At 41.8% G+C, this 7,201-nt stretch overlaps 1 long non-coding RNA gene across 1 annotated transcript; it reads left to right on the plus strand.

Annotated features, from left to right (window-relative positions):
- The first annotated feature begins 3,380 nt into the window (after positions 1 to 3,380).
- On the plus strand, positions 3,381 to 4,350 carry LOC146785917 (uncharacterized). Its single transcript, XR_014970827.1, has 4 exons — positions 3,381 to 3,479; positions 3,598 to 3,661; positions 3,751 to 3,853; positions 4,113 to 4,350. It is a non-coding gene; the product is annotated as an uncharacterized LOC146785917 (long non-coding RNA).
- Positions 4,351 to 7,201: the final 2,851 nt, after the last annotated feature.

The raw sequence follows: 7,201 nt of genomic DNA on the forward strand, positions 1-7,201 counted from the left end.
TAATTTGCACACATCTACCCCCAGCTCAAAACTGCTCATCTATAACACAATAATGTAATAATCTACAGCAAAAACTGGAAACTTCCATGTATAGAAACAGTAACATATGTTTTAAACCAGTGTTTCCCAAACTGGGGTCCGAGGACCCCCAGGGGTCTGTGGCACATTCCCAGGGGGTCCGCAGGTAGCAGTTTTAAAAGCACTGCAAAGTTCCATGTAAAATTAGCAGTTTTCGAGCAACTATAAAAGTGTCAAGAAAATGCCAGTGATTAATGTACCTGCTGGAGAGATGATTTTTGTCTAGTGGCAGCTTTGACTTATCTAATGTGACACATAGGGTTAATATACCTACTGCAAAGAACGTGTAGCATGCATTTTAAAAAACAGTATTTTATGTGCATAGGTCAGTGGGCTACTGATTTTGTCACAGAGATTCTTTTGTCACTGTGCAATTCATAAGGGACAATCGTAATCTAGCACAGTGTTCTATAAACTGTCAAAGAGCTGCTTACAAACATCACGGTACAAGTTAGTAACTTATGTTTATTCCCAGTCTATCATTATCCTGATGCTGCTATGTTCCCACTTCCTGCACATGAACAATTTTGTAATGCCTTTTTGTCACTTCTATGTGTGCTGCCTAATACAGCACACATGGAAGTTACAAAACGTCATTTTTATTAAAGATTGTTTATGTGCAGGAAGGGTCACCATCCTGAACATAAACAATCAAAGTTGTTTTGCTTTTTCCGTTGGTAAAAGCAAAAACGAGGAGAAATAAGGCATTTCTCCTCATTTTGCCAAGTTAAGACCAGGTTTTTCATGGTCTTAATTCTGGTGCTGTCTCTTATTTAAGCTGACCTTGTAAATAGAGGGCAGCGTCAAAATCAATGGGTGTTGGAGTGAAACGCCCACTGCAACTCCCACTGCCCACCTTTTTCACGCTAAGCATTGCGTGAAAGGGGTCTTTATATACAAGGCAGCGTTAAGCCACAATAAGTGGCTTAACGCTGCCTTGTAAATAAGGCAAAGCCCCTATTGCCACAGGAACATCGCAACAAGTGACGTTCCCATGGCGATAGGGACTTGTAAATATGCCCCTAAAATCCTTAGTAATTTGAGTATTTGTTTTGTGTGCACACGTTTGTTTATTTTTTACGAATTACTGTTTTAATGTTTGAAATTGAAATCCTACAAATTGCTTGGGGGTCCCCGGCTACCAGTGGTGACTCAATGGGGGTCCTTATGAGTCAAAAGTTTGGGAACCACTGTTTTAAACAATTTAATAAAGCAGGATATTTTTGGGACACTAAGCTATGTGCATCTATCAGATTTTCTAGTGCTATAACAAAAACCCATTTCCAAAGCCACAAACAGCACTATACATCAGCAACCAACTCCACGCAACTACAGTCAACTGGAATTGTCTCTAAAACAATTCAGTAGAAACCATTTGAAACTATTAAACTGGAATATTCCACCAGGTACAATTTGTCTCAAAAGAAATGTTGACAGACAGCAGCAGACACATATCTGCCTCACTTCATGATTGGCACAACATTGAAGTGTTCTCAAACTATGGTGCCTTCATCCCAAAAGAGAACCACACACAAAGGATGAGTAAAGAAATACAATGCTGAAACTGCATTTCCCAAGTGATCATGTAACACTGACACAAAGATGACTGCTGAAGTTGTTAGGGAGCCAACTTTAGCTTTAGAGTGCTGATGTCCTGGTTAATTTGATGTCATATTTTTCCAAACTCAGGACACAGAGGCTGAGGACCAAGCTGAGGCCATGGAATACCTAATGATTTTTCTGGGAAAAGATCTGAAGAGCAGTAGTTGGTAATGTTGAGGCTATCTCAGTTATCTGATGAGGTACAAATTAAGCGTCTACGCAGAATAAGGGATGTTGCTTAAACCCAAGCATGTATGAGGCAAAGTGTCCCTAAATGTCACCCAAACAAAATGGTGAAATAAATATATTTTTCAAGGAAATAAATCCTCTGGAGTCTGTACGGTTTATTAAATAAATTTGAGGTGCAATATAGAAGGCAAAAGTAATAATCGGTTAAAATAAATATCAAACCAATATAGAGCAACAGCTTGAAGCTCAGACAAGTACTGAAAGAGAATGACATGAAGTCAAGGCAAAGTCCAAATCATGAGACAAACCAACAAGGGTTCAGTCTCCAAAGACAGGGAGTCCGAAGACTGGCTCACCTCTGAAATGCATCATTTGTATAGGCAGATCTGAAATAAAAATCAATAGAATCACTCAGTCAGCATAGGGTGAGCAAATGTATCAATGAATTGACAAATCACAGTAGAGAATTATACATTACCTAATACCACTAGTCTAGCACTAGCCCCTAACTGAATATTAATGTGTCCTATTCTAACCTAATGTCATTGGCGGTAGTAGGACAAATCTAGTTACACAAACAGCGAGAGAGGATGCGGCCTTATTGCCAGAGCTGCCGACTTTTGAGATGGGGAGCCAGGTTTGAGTCTCTGCGTCGGCTCAGCATCCTGGGCAAATCGCGCAATCTCTCCCTGCTTACTAAACAAGCATTTGCAATGCAATAGGTCTCGCAATTACGCAAGTTTAAGCTATTGGCATTGTAAATGACTCCGCCTTTTATTTATGTTTTAAAAACAAAAATAAAAGGCATTGTTATTTGCAATGTTAACCCCTTCGCTGCGGCGCGAATTCCGCCGCAGCGCTGGGGGGGTTTGGGGGGGTTTGCGGCGCTGCCATGCTCATGACGGAACCATGTGAAGAGAGACACAATGGTTCTAAATGGCCTAAAAGGTCCAGGATATGAAAACCTTTAAAAGGTAAACGCCCTGGCCTTCTACAAATGGTTATTGTTTACCATGTACATAGCTAAGTTGATAATTACACATTGGATGTTATGTATACTCCTATCCCATTGGCACATGCTGCTAAGTTTGAGTACATAGGTTGTTGACAATGTAAATATAGTGCACCTTGTACACACGTAACCCCCAGAGAATGATGTAATTACTTTCTTTAAATTCCGTATGTTACGATTCAGGTGATGGCTCTCTGCCCTATTGCCTAGCGTTTTCCTAATTTATGAACATCTTTCTATTACAACAGCCCATTCCCACACCCCGTGTTTAACTCGGTTTTAAACGCTTTTAGTAGCACAGATCTGTTTTCACCTGCGCTCGCAGATTGATAGTCTGCCCTTCACACATGCTCTTTCACAGCTGTGAGCGTAGATCACTCCCGGCTGCTCACTCTTTACTAATTTCCGCCCGGTGTCTACACGTGCACACCTGCACGTTCAGCTGTCACCAATTAGCTTGAAATCCCGACTTCTCCAGACTCACGTGCATAAATACCGAGTTAACCCAGCTCCAGCTCTCAGTTCCAGCGCTAGCAGCACTTGAACAGGACTTGTTTACCGGGAGGCTCGCATTCATTGCAATCTGATCGGACAAATTGTAAGTTCACTTTGGGTTTCTCTCCCCTCCCCTCCATGCCTTTCCCTTAACTGCTCTTTCTCCTCGCTGGCTCAGCTGTTCAGCGTTCTAACTCACATACCCCCTCCATTCCTTTCAGACTTAATCCGCCCGGCACCTGAATCCCTGAGGTCCCGGTAAAATGATTTAAGATCGTTTCCCAAGTAAGTCTGCATCCGCTCCCTTCCCTGCTCCTTCCCACTCCTGACCTACTCCCCTTTTAAATGCCTTAAAATACTCGTTTTCTTCCTAGGCCTCCTGCAATGACAAAGGGCCCTATTTTGAAGCAGTAACTTGCATTTGATTCTCTCGTGACCAGTAAAAATCTAAAATTCTACCTTATATCTACACTGACAGTAAGTCTATTAATTGTTGAGTCTAAAAAAATAGACTAGGAATTATGCCAGCATTTTGAACTTAATTAATTTAATCTTTGACTTAGGAAGACTATGTCATATGCATAATTATTCATTATAATAAACTGTGGCCTTTTCAAATTATACTCAACATCACTCTATAGAGAGCAATATGTAGTCTTTATTAATTTTCTGAATGTGATGTGACTCTCAGGGACTAGATTTTGGTCTACTTATACTTTGTATTCTTGCTTTCTAGATTATAGATGCTCATTTTTGTCCTGAAGATGAACTCAACTAACTGAGTTCGAAACGTCGTCGACCGCTCACAACATGAACCCCTCATATTAAGTCTAAAAGAAAGTGGTTCAATTCCTGTTGTCAATGCGATGTTTTCTTTTAAAGTTCACTTTCACCGTTTTTGTCACGCTTACTGTCACTGAATATGTGAGCATCTGAATTTATTTCATTGTATAATAAATATCTGTTATACCTTGACCTTCTTGTCCCTGTTCTATATTAACTATCACTCTCTCTTTTCAAAATTTATTTAAAAAAACCTTTATTTAAACGTTTACCTTTTAAAGGTTTTCATATCCTGGACCTTTTAGGCCATTTAGAACCATTGTGTCTCTCTTCACATTGTACCACCCCAGGTTCATATATTGGGGTTCCCTTGTTTCCTATCAAACACATGACGGAACCATGCCATCATGAGTCACGGGCGAGCTGTGCTCATGACAGCGTGGTTCCGTCATGACTCCACCCACTTGCGCTAATCGCCCGCACAGGCGGGGAATCAGCACCGGGTGGGAGGAGCGGCCGCCAATGGCCGCAGCATGACGGAACCACTCCATCATGAGCACAGCGTGCCCGTGGCTCATGACGGAGTGGTTCCGTCAGAAGCATGCAAGGAGTTAATAGCTCAAACTCGCGTAAATGCGAGACCTATTGCATTGCAAATGCTTGTTCTTTTTCGCTGCCGGGCCTAATGTTGTTCCCAATCCGACCCTCCGACCGCCCCCCCTTACCCCCTGCGGCTACTTCAAAAGCAGATCTATCCAATTTGTGTTGGCTTCTAAGTGCTAGCGCAAGCGAGAAGTAGAGCCCACTCTAGCCGCTCGTAGCTGTCAGCAGACTCCCTCTCTCTCTCTGGAGACATCAGAAAGAGGAGATTACAGAACCAAGCGAGCCTGTTCTTCTGGAGACCGTCCAAGAGGAAGAAACAAGCGGCAGAAACCATGCCAACAAACAGGCAGAGCTGAAAAACCTCCCTAGTGCACAAATCGAACACGAGCAAATACAGCTCGAAGTGGAAGGGAGTGCCCATTCTGCAAGTTCCACTCGCGCAAGACGGGCAGGAAGCAGCGCACTCGATAGGAAGATTCGAAGCTCTGAAATATGTTACACTTGCGACGCTGTTTACCTACAGGTTTCACATGGAATCTGCTTGAAAGGAGTACTGCTTGCCCTCAGTTTATCACTGTATATATAGAATGTTCGGTAAAAGGGAGAGGATGTGGCTTAATGACCAGAGCTGCCGACTTTGGAGCTGGGGAACCAGGTTCGAGTCTCTGTTCAACATCCTGTTTCTGGGAAACTCACTTAATCTCCTCCCCGCGTCTCCCAAAAAGCATTTGCAAGAGTTTGAGCTATTGGCATTGTAAATGACAATGCCTTTTGTTTACGTGTTGGTTTTTAACACATAAACAAAAGGCATTGTCATTTACAATGCCAATAGCTTAAACTCTCGTAAATGTGAAACCTATTGGATTGCAAATTCTTGTTTGCTTACAACACAGGATCGCCTGATACAAGGGCAAACGGAGGAGATGAAAGCCAGTTAAGTTAAACTGCGGATTAACTGCTCACTGTGAGAGAGTGATAGCATCTGACCGCCAGATCAAAGGTTCTGTGTAAATTCTGTTCACTAAAAAAATCTTCGCAACTCTTCACCCAAAGACAAGGCTTGCACCAAAGGAACACACACAATTAAATGCATACGCATTATGTGTGCGTTATTCTTTCATTAGTTGACTGGGTACGAATCTGAGCATGAACCCCGTGCTATGTACCAACTGAGAGCTATACTCTTTACCCCGGTGGCTGCAATCAGTGTTAATTTGTGCAGTGGTGGGGTACATGGTGGGCAGCAGCCCTTGTTGTTGGGAGCTGAGACTTATTATGTGGTGTGTAGTGGTATTATGTGGGTTGTATTGTAATAGTTAGTTTGTGGTATTATGTGGTGTGGAAATATGTGGCATGGTGTGCTGTGGAATTATCTGGACAGTAATTAAATTGTATTAAGTGTATTGGAATTATGTAGAGTGAGATTGTGTGTCGTGGAGTTTATTGTGTGAAATGGTTTTGTGGAGTGCCATGTGGTGGATTTGAATTATGTGGTGGGCTGTTAAATTTTGCGGCATGATGTGGAAATCTGTGGTGTGGATTGGGGGTATGTGATGTGTTGTCTCCAAAAATCTGTAAAAACGGAAAACAGGGAACCTTAAATATGAGTACGTGTTAGGCGGTCTCTCCATGTTATTTGAATTAGCTTTCAGAGGAATCAGCACACCGAGTAGTGAATGTTCCGAGCCCAACTGACAATTCCAGTAGACCAATGATAAATTGTATTGCATTTATATAGCACTACCTACTCCTGACGAGGCGTCGAAGCGCTTTTTTGGTGAGTGGCATGCTACTTTGGAACCCAAAAAGGATTAGAGGTGAATTAGTATAGTGAAATATGAAATTGATTTGAGCTGTGGATATGTAGTATGTTATTTGGTTAGAGAAGGATAGTGGAGGGATAGAAGAGTAAAAGGTTTGCATTTATATAGTGCTTGTTACCTCTGATGAGGGGTTGAGGTGTTGAAGCGCTTTTCAGTGAGTAGCATGCTACTCCGGTTCTTCGCTTTTATAAATTGAAATTCCATTTTAAAACTAAGAAATAACCAAGCACGTTCAAATGGGTAGGAGCAGTTACCAACTGAAAATTATAAACAGAAAAATAAAACTTAAACTGCCAGTTCTAAGAAGCAAATGGAAATGTGTCCATAGTCGTTAATTAAAGGCACCTAACCCATAAGCCATCACATATGTCGAGGTAGCTTTTTCGTGGTGGACAATGTGAAATTGTCAGCGATAGCACGCATATTGCTCTGAACGACCACGTTTAAATCCCCTTTACTCAATGGAAGCCCACCCCTCCCAATCTCTTTTTATCAAACTAGCACCACAGCAGGTTTTCCTCACTGGATCGGTCTGGAAGCCTGTTTGGCTTCAATAAAGCATAAAAATATGGAATGTATGCGCTGACAGTAAAAAAAAAAAAAAGCAAACAATGAA

The sequence above is a fragment of the Triturus cristatus genome, chromosome 11 (assembly GCF_964204655.1).
Source record: "Triturus cristatus chromosome 11, aTriCri1.1, whole genome shotgun sequence".
In the NCBI taxonomy this organism is placed as follows: domain Eukaryota; kingdom Metazoa; phylum Chordata; class Amphibia; order Caudata; family Salamandridae; genus Triturus; species Triturus cristatus.